This window comes from Aplidium turbinatum, chromosome 1 (assembly GCF_918807975.1).
Source record: "Aplidium turbinatum chromosome 1, kaAplTurb1.1, whole genome shotgun sequence".
Classification (NCBI taxonomy): Eukaryota; Metazoa; Chordata; class Ascidiacea; order Aplousobranchia; family Polyclinidae; genus Aplidium; species Aplidium turbinatum.
In genome coordinates this window covers 17,979,239-17,989,574 of record NC_137472.1, presented here as the reverse complement: position 1 = coordinate 17,989,574, position 10,336 = coordinate 17,979,239, and the positions used below count along the sequence as shown (strand labels likewise).

The 10,336-nt window shown below is 39.6% G+C and overlaps 1 non-coding gene across 1 annotated transcript; it reads right to left on the bottom strand.

Moving 5' to 3' along the window:
- Window positions 1–602: 602 nt before the first annotated feature.
- Window positions 603–704, bottom strand: LOC145784845 (U6 spliceosomal RNA). The gene has a single exon (XR_014291057.1). It is a non-coding gene; the product is annotated as a U6 spliceosomal RNA (small nuclear RNA).
- Window positions 705–10,336: the final 9,632 nt, after the last annotated feature.

Sequence of the window (10,336 nt, the reverse complement as noted above, 5' to 3'; positions counted from 1 at the left end):
AGGCTATTTTTTTTTTCTTTGTCAGAATGCAACAAAAACGACGTTAAACTGCATTACAGTTATAGAGTAGGCTTATCTTAGAACAGGGGTCACCAAATGGCGGCCGCCACGCTGTATCGCTGCGGTCCGCGGAAGGTATCAGCGTACAAGTATAACCAAAAATACATGTTATAGAGGGAGTTAAAGAGCACGAAGGCAAAAAATACTTCCCTGGAAGCATATTTTCGCATTGCATCCGATTCCACCGACCGACCAATCAGATTATAGTTCTAGGTGGGGGTTGCTTAAAGTTATTCCAATGCGATGTCCAGCCACAGGGATGATTAAAACGTCTGTTATCAAATTTTGAAATTGTCTGTGAGCATAGGGTTGCTTATTTTAAGTTTGCAAATGTCATGTAAACACTAGTGCGAGTTTCACGGTTATTGTGTTTCACTAGCAGTGTTCTTTTTATGCAAGTTTTTGTTGGCAAAATGGGTCGGTGTGCCAACTCAATTTATAATAAATTGGCAATATATTACATATAAATTTAGAGACTTTTTCTGATTGTATTATGAAAATATTTAGCTTAGTAGGCCTACTGCAAAACGTTTTTTTTTTTAAGAAATATGGAACGCTTCACGATTTCGCGTGTCATCCTTGCGCAGGAGCCATGCTAATCTGTATCGTTCCAATTATAGTATATGTTCTGCCGAAGCAAGTACTGCAAAATGTTGTTAATCAACAAATTCTTGCCACGCTGATGAGCACCGCAAGTGACAGTTGTCTATAATAAAAGAAAGACGGTTTTATAGATTCTCACAAAAAGGATGAAAAACCAACTCATTGCTTTTTTAGAGGGAAGACTGTTCATAAATTACGATTTTTCGGTAATTTTCACAAGCGTTTGTTTTATGGTACCTGGTGTGATGATGTCTAGTTTAGCGTTGGTGGTGCCTTCAACATTTAGTTGCAGAATGGTCACTCCTTGACCTACAACAGCTGGTGCTGTTCTGTGCTGTTCGCCCTGACAAGGGCGCTGTGCTTGGTCTGGGGGTGCCATTCTGATGATTGTTCTTCCGCATAACTTTATAGCGACAGTTGTAGCAAGTTTAGTTTCCCAAAGTCGGTACTTGCGGGGGCGGCCACGTGGAGGTACTTGCTTTCGTCGGCAGAGAGTGCTGCTTGTGAGTGTGGTGAAATGCAGACGGCAGCACACATTATCAAGGATTGCCGGCTATACAGGCCTCCTCATGGTATGGAAGGCCTAGTTTCCATCGATGACGACACCAGGCAGTGGTTAACCAACGGATGCCCTGACATATAGCGACAACACGAGAGAAGATGGTACCTGGTTTCTTTTTCCTTGTTATTGGAGCCTATTTTTCGCTGATATGTTTGCAGGTCACTATTGTTGCCTGTGTTGCAATGTGTCAAACAATTCCTTGTTTACTGAAACTGTTAATTGCAAGATATCTTTTGCGAAGCGAAGTAACAACACCACTCTTGCTTGGCGATGAATATTCTGATGAAACCGCTCGCCTCGCTATAAGTGCACAAAACAAGTGGCCTCTATTTATTAGGCAGTGTTAAAAAAGTCAAAAGTGTTGTAAAAGGAGCTTGGCCTGGCAGTAGCGTTGTTCGATTAATTTTGTTGCTGCGGTATTCTAACATAAATATGAACAACATGTAACGCTGGATACTGGGTACGAAATGCGTTCTTTTCTAGCATAAGAGCCAACCTACCTAACATTTTATTAGTGCGGCCCGCCACAGCTCTCCTTAGTGCCAAAGTGGCCCGCATGCAAAAAAGGTTGGTGACCCCTGTCTTAGAACAAAGGTGCAGCTCGTCAAAGAATTTTGTGTGGCCTGAAAAACAATTTGACAATCGCTCATGCATTAAAGACAAAAGACATCTGAGCTGTTTTATGCTTTCACTAGTAGGCTACCGGTACATCTTTCCTTTGCTATTTTCTTGCCCTAAACCGTAAACACTATCTTTCAGGGTTTAAAGTTATAAAACGCTTTAAAAATTAAACTGTCGAGGTCGTCATTATCAGTGCAAGTACTATTGCTCTATTCTTTTTTCTCAAGTTGATTTGTTTTTATTTTTTACTGTTGTATGTTTCAATTCTGCGTAAGATAATTTCAACTGTGTGGGTTTTATTACTTTCATCTGCCGTTTGTTACTTTTCATGAATAATATCTTGAGTCGCTTCTAAAAGATTTCATAATTGGTTAGTTGGTTACGATTAAAAAGTTGTGTGGCCCGATAACTCATGTGTAATTGCCAAAGTGGCCCGCGACCGCAAAAAGGTTCGTCACCACTGTCTTAAAAGAACAACACCAACAAAAGGAAAAAGTGGCACTGGCAAAACCACAAAGGTTTAAAATGTGCATGTTATAGATCAGGGTTACTCAACTAATGTTAACAAAGGTCCAGTTTGACAACTAACAAGTTCAATATTTTTAGCGGTCCAGTAAATAAGTTTTTTCCCACGCAACCACGAAAGTTAAACTATCTGTACCAAACCACTTTTTTAGGTAAAATGTAACTTGAATTGGATTTCTGAGAAAGTGTTAGTGAGTCTGGGAGTCGAATCCCCCCAGCAACTAGGATAATCAGTCACAGTTAAAATTGCTTCCTTCCAGTAGAAATTTGTTTGAAGAAGCCCTGAAACATGGCAATGAGGTTATTCTTCCAAAAGCTCAAGGCCCATCATGGACGCCCAGAAGGTCCGGATTCGGACCGCGTTCGCTAGTTGAGTAGCCCTGTTATAGATGAAGTCGTAAAGCTTAATTACACGTTGCCTAAATGAAAATAAGTTAAGCAACTAAACGCAGCAGTTTAACTCAAAAATATTTAGTGGATGAAATAATAACAACATTTCAACCAAAAACGGAACTTTTAGATCAGTTATTTATTAATCTCTGTGCTCACTAGTATCTTAATTTAGGCAAATCTTCTTTTTTAAACCTTTGTTCTTTGACACTCCGGGTAGAGGAGTTTGGTCTTTCACCACCCTTGAGCAGTGGTGGTGACCCCAGGCGGCTAGATGTTTGAACAGATATCGAGCAGCCATTGCATTGACTGGTCATCTAATTTGCGAAGACAATGTAGCCTATACCATTTAGTGCATGATAAATGGCGCAGTTGCTGATGGTGTGGTCAGCGGTATGTTTCTTCTTGTCGCAATCACAGACTGCAAATGGTAGGCTACCATCTCCCATTTGTGCATGTTAGAGCGGATTAGTCCTAAGCCAGTAGGGAATGCTACGCTGGCGAATGACGGCATCCAGGTCTTTCTTGGCAAACGTTTTCGGTTTGATGGGGGCCAGTGTCGGAAATGAAGCTTGTAGAATCTTCTTCCACTCCGAGCTCCATTGGTGGTCCGTCCAGGTAGCGCACTGATGGCTTGGTCTTCAGCAGTTTTTATGAGGAGTTACCGTATGCGACTTGTAGCCTACAAATGTGTGTCTCAATTTCAATCAGCAAAGTTGCTCACTTGAAGACAATAACGTGTCATTTTGTCATCTCCAGCATCCCAGCTAAAACTAAGAGTCGCATCAACAAAGCTGTGCGTGATGAAGATTTTTAGCGTCGTGACTCCAAATGTTGTCAGTGGGTGGGTGACCTGCCAGGACTAGCCTACCACCAGAAGGTATTTGAGGTTAGTGCATAAGGACAGGGTTTTTCCATCGGTGTTGATCTTAGCTCACATTTCGGTTGTTTAAATGGAAGGCTGCCGTCAGGAGCGTAGCCACTAGCCATTCTAGCCAACCATAACAGCGCCTTAGATTTTCTCATTAAGTAGCTCACTGGCACAATACCCTAGAGATGCAGCGAACCCAAAATTTTTATCCGCACACCGCACCGCAACTGACTCATCTATCCGCGCACCGCACCGCACACCGCAATTTATCTGGAACTTTGACACTGCACCGCACCGCACACCGCAAATTACAAAATTAAAAAAAAATATTTTAACGAGTTATTGTTTAGAAAGTCAATTGTAGGAAAAAGCATCCATGGCATATAACTGGTAACCTAGTACCAATACAGTTGTGCACTAATTGGCCAGGCTAACCAGATCATATTCTCTTATCAGCAATGCATCTAAGTTCTAAGACATAATACAAACTAAGACAAATAGAATGTTCCTGGATCCAGTATCAGGACTTTTGAACACTTTTTGTAAGCAATAATGCAATTATAATGCCAGTGGCTATATGAACTACACACACAAGAGTAAAACTTATAGCCTGAACTCACTGGGCTAACTGATATAGTAAATAATGCGGTAGTTGCGCTAGGCCTATAGCCTGGTAACTGAGCTTATCAGCTAGGCTACTAACCAAAAACATTCGTACAGCTTCCCTGACAAGCAAGCCCTAAAACCCTGTCAACTGCAAGCCATTTGCAATTTGCATTTGCATAGCTTTCCATCTTAGGGTTTCCGAAGGGAAAAATAACTGATCCGTGTTTCCAATTTAAATTTGAAGTTTCATAGCTGATTCTTGAAAAGTTGAAAGTTTACGTTTACGAAAGTTTAATTTCTTGAAAGTTTACGTTTACGAAAAATTAATTTCTTGAAAGTTTACGCGGCAAGCGGCGCGGCGCGGCTTTGTCATTTCAACCTTCCACGCGGCGCGGCGCGGCACGCGGCGAAAAAGTCAAAAGCGGCCGCGTACGCGGCGCGGCGCGGCGCGGCTTGCATCACTACAATACCCAACAGAGCAGAGTTTCCAGACTATGAAAAGGGCTTAAAGCCAAAATACAGTGACACAAAAAAATGCCAAAACAAGGAAAATATTAGACAAAAAAGGCCAAATGGATATATTTACCTGTTTCTATTAAAAATAATAAAATGTACATATATTTTATGACTTGTAGCGGATTTTAATAAATTGTAGCAAAAAGAATACTGAAAGTAGCCCGAAAAATAGCAAGTGTAAATATTAAAAGAACTGTAGCGGATGAGTTGTAATCCGCCACATTACGAGTATTAAACAAGTATAGAACATGTATTGAACAATGGTGAATATGGTTTCATTTGGTAAGGTTGCGATATATGAGAAATATTGATTATTATGCATTTTGAAGAGTTGATTTTTTAAAAAGCTAAATTCGAGGAATTTGGCCAATCGGGCAACTCTGCGACAGAGCAAGCAATTCAAAAATTGCTTCCACAGATTAGTTAAAAGAAACGTAAATCGCGCAAACTTTGCGCTGCTTTTTTTTCTTTGTTTCTCACTTGTTTTTTTGGATAACAAAAACGAGAGCAAGGGATGCGATACGAATCCTTGCTTCCGTAAGCTTCCGACTTTTTTAAAATTAAAACCGACCTGAAATCTTACAGGAACATGAGTTAGAAGCTGTATTAATTCGTATTCAAGTAAAGAAATTACGAAATCGTTTTACTGAAAAATGTCATTTTTTCTTTTTTCAATTTTGACAGAGGAAGCAATGCTTCCCTTACTTCCATTGAGGATACGCCAGGACAGATTCTTGAGGGGCGACATTTTTAAGACGTCGTAATTTTTTGCTTAGTTTACTGCTTCTGGTCGAAATGGGGGTAAAACTTCTGAGTCTTCTACAACTCAGCGGATGTGAATACAGCACATTGCATTTGAGCAAGTGACAACTGAACAAGCAAGATTTCAGCAAGTGGCTGAAATTGGTAAATGATAAAGCAAGTAATCATTTAGGCAGTACCGTAGATGAGTTGTTTCATGTCGAGTGGTCTGACCACCAAAACCTGTTGTAAACAAGCTCCGTGATCATGCAGACTAAGTGTTTATCCGGAGCAGATTGCAGATGAGGCTTTGCAGTAGCGCACCCAGAAAAAAAATTAAGGGGGGGCTAATTCAAAAATGTCGGCCGAGTGATTTGCGACAATAGTGACAATAGGCCAATGCCCATCCCTTTTATTAATATTTAAAGGCACTCGCGGCCCACAACTCATCGGTTGCCGATACATCAGGGTTTGTTCTCTCAATCAGATTAGAAGTGAGCCTCGTGAAACCCATGCTACTAGCACCATCAGCATCCTCATCCCTACGTCCATTCTCGCAATCTTTTATAGATCTCGACTTTTTCGTCATGTATGATAAAATAGAATTAACTTTCCGTTTGCGAACACAAATAAGTGCGAAAACAACAACTAGCACGAAAACAGTTTGAAACAAAACACTAATTTTGTAAACAGTAAATTTGGTGTGGACGTTTTTCCTACTTACAAAACATTCAAAGTGCCTAGTTCGTATTTTCAACTAAAGTCCCAGACGCCTTTTCTCTCTGCTTAAATGTCGCATACAGTGTGGTTCGGTATTTTCCGTCCGTGTGAATTGGTCATTGTGATTCGGTCATGTCCGTGTGATTCGGTATTGACGTACGGTATATCGGTCTGTAGACCAGACATTTGACCACAAGAGCACGGGAGCGTCTGAACTTTAGGGAGCTAAGGAAAAGTGCCATCAAGACCATATCATGAAGCGTTCTTTTTGCACAGATCGAAAATTCTATGCTGAGTCATTTAAAATTTTACGTAAAGGCAAAGTCCAATTTGACACCAAAATTCAGAAAGCGCTGTTAATCAAACGCTACAACCCAAATTTAAACAAACAATTATTTGCTGGAGGCGCGTCCATTCTCCTCAGCATTTACTTAATGTATCACGTTCCTTGTGGTGCAATTTTTTCGTAGCTATTTATGTAGCTGCCTTTTCCTAATGTAGTTTTACCTTCAAGTTGAAATTTATTGCATTTTTGTAAATATTTTCAGGTTCTTGATGAGGGCTTAACTTAAGCAAAAAACGTTAGACTGTTGTTACGGCCAATCTCTGTACAAATCAAACGTCATATAAAACCGTTCAGGTCTACTGAATCTTACGTCATGGAAATTCCTAAAAAATGATGCAAGATTGCACCATCGTTCGTAAGACCTGATGAAATATTGCATCACCACCTTTGAACACCTGTTGAGGATGGCTTCATAATGATTATCATTATTACGTCACAGTATGAAAGTTATGCGTTTGAGATATTGAAATCTATTCTCGTCATTTTAAAATTGTTAATTCGAAGGTTGGACGCATATTTAACTGTTTGCTTGGTGCTTGCCAGCTGGACGAAATATCCGTCTTTATCTAAATAGTTTGGATTGTAGTGACAAGTTTTAGTGGTGTATCGCGTTGCACCCCATTTTCGATAGCCGCGGGCTAATTTTACAGGAATACACTTTTTGAATAGACGTTTCAAAAGAGTGTTTCTTTTCGATCATTACATCACAGTGTGATTACATACAGACGAACGGATCCGGAAATTTTATGTTACAATTTTCCCACGAAGAGATTATGATTTACCGCTGTGACCAACTGTCAAAACTATTTGTAAATATGTACCGTAAAATAGCCTATATTGTTATAATTCTCAACCCTGTTGTATATTGTTGTGTCTTATTCATATCTAACCTGTACGCAAAAGGTAGGCTATAAATGGGGAACATACGAAAACTTTATTTTGGTGGCGGGTTTGGGGGGGCTTGAGCCCCTTAGCCCTATGCTGTGTGCGCTACAGAGGCTTTGGTGCGATAGCCTACGGTGTCGTAGGCGGCTGTGAGGTCGAAAAACACAACACCGACCTATTTCTTTGCTTTAAAGCTGTCTTAGATGTTTTGAGTCATAAAAATGACTTGGTCTACAGCAAATCTTTTTGGCCAGAAACTAGCTTGTTCCCTGGGTGAGAGTGGATATTCAATTGGTTCGACCGAAGATTGACCCCTTGTCAACAAAACATAATTTTAGTAAGCTAGTCTTTCCAGAATTTCTTAAAATCATTTAGCCTGTTTTTAGCGGTGGGCACTGTGCACTCAAACAAAAAATGGTTTTGTAAAACTAATACAGTAAAATTCGCCTATAGTGACACCTGAAGGAACCGCGGAAAAAGTGTCACCATAACCGAAGTGTCACTATAGTCGAATTCTACTCAATTGTTGCGTATGCAAAAGGGACTTTGCAACAGGTGTCACTATAAGCGAAGTGTCACTATAGCCAGAGATATGCTGTACGTAGACGCCGCAAATTCTACGCCGCATACTTGCGGCGTAGAATTTTTGTTTGCGCTAACGCTTGCGGCCACATTTTTTTGGATAGTTTACGCTTGAGGCTACGCCGTAAAGTTTTCACGGTTTTTTAGCGCATAGCGTCAACGCATACTTTTTAATGTATTTTTTTCTCTACAACACGCTAATACCTTCCAGCGCTGCAGTTAAAAGAATGTTTTCAATGGGCAAAGACATATTGGAACTAAAACACAGCAAAATGTCAGATGAACACTTTCAGATGCTTGTGTTTCTTCGTGAAAATTCAAAATAAAACTTGTTTGTTTCGAGTGGTTTATACCGTGTGAATGTTTGGCACCTAGCAAACAAAATTAGTTTACGCTAGTGTATGCGCTGACGTTGACGCCGCCAACTTTTTTTACAAGTTGCGTTGACGCATATGGCGTATGTTTTTTCGAACGTTTGCGTTTACGCTGACGGCGTCAATATTTTTTGTATGCGCGTACATCACTGACTATAGCCAAAGTAGGGATTGTAGATCATAGGGATGCGAAACTTCATCCGCTTTTGGCTTATCCGCAACACTAGAAGGGTTACGTTTTTTTGTAATTTACAAAATATTTTACTTTTTATGGGTTATATAAGAAGAGTGAAGTTGCGGTTTTTAGTTGAAAGCAAGCCAGCAGTAAAGCGTAATAAAAATGTTAAATTGGCAATTGACCCTTCTAATGTTGAAGGAACAACGGAGTTGTGCGTCCCGTAATGTACCGTCCCTAGCCAAAGTCACTATAGGCGAATTCTACTGTAAAACATCGAACCAATCAGAAGTTGTGTAGCGGCACTATCCATCGACATACAGCTGCAGTGGTGCAACGACACTTCAAGCTGGGAGGGTTAAAGCAGTGGTAGGTCTTATCATTTCGATGACATGTGTTCGATTCCCACCAAATCATAACTCATTTTTTTCTTTTATTACCAACCAAAGTTCAAAGCAGGATCAACTCTATGGCTGAATGCTAGAAAGGTCACAATTGGACGGTAGTCACTTAAAGATGTTCTGATTAGTTGGCGATGTCATCTGATCTTACAGAGCATTGTCCTATTTAAATGGCTATCATTTTTAGCCTGTTTTTATTAATCATATTTTGCACAACCACTTTTAATTTATCCCACACTGGTTTACCACGATTAATCTTGCTGGAGAAAAACCTTTTTTTGATTTTTTTTTCAATAAAATGGATCTCGTAAAACTGTCACTATTAGCGTAGGCTAACGTTTGTGTAGTAAACTGATGACTGTATGACTTTCATGAGATTAATTTTATTTGATGTAAAAAATAACTGCAGAAAAAAAAATATGGAAGAGTATCGTAAGAGTTTTTGCAATTGATTTTGCCAATGTTGTCTTTGGTAGTAAAAATGCATAATTTTATGTGGCAACATTGTAGTGGCTTTTCACATCGTTATGGTTATGGCATAGATATGTAAGATTGATGGAGTCTTGAAGCCGAATAGGTACAGTAGCCTAGGCCTTAGGGAAGAAAATCGGTTTTTGTAAAAGATAACGTTTGATTGAATCGTTATCCTGGACTGAAAAAGCTTCATTACCAGCTTAATCCTGGCTGTTTCGTATACTTGTGGAGGCTTTTTACCACTGTTGCAGGCCCAGTTATTGAGGGTTGACAAGAGTGAAGTTTTAGCTTGTTGTTGTCTGTGAATTATTCTGTTCTCAAGGTGCCGCTAATATAGAGCAATCCTTGGAGTGCCTTGCTCAAGCCCATAATTCGAGAGCTGAACCAGCGTCGCTTGATCTTCAAGATTTTTTGTCGATGATATGGTATCTGGCACTTTCCAGCTCATCTATCAGGACAGATGATTGTGATTCTGAGCAAACTTATCTATGCTCAATGGTCGTAAAAATGTAAAAAAAAACAGTACGGTAATTTATATACCAGGAAAGATAAAAAAACATTCTCGTTACTTTTAAAATGAGTAGGCCTATACACATTAGCTGTAGAAGAGTTGACATTCATGTGACCAATACACATCTAGGCTAGTGGTGTTTTTTGTTTGATAGTTTATGATAAAATAATTTCAATTGAATTATTTTTATAGTACGTGAAATACAGTAACTATGTAACCTGTTAATTTAAAAAAAATTAGCAGAAGCTATTGTTACCTAGGCTACCGTACCATATAATACTAGGGTGCACCGGTTTATGTGTGTATTTGCGACCATCGGCGTAATTGTGTCCACTTCGCAAATTTGTAAATATTTTGCAATTGAAAATAATTT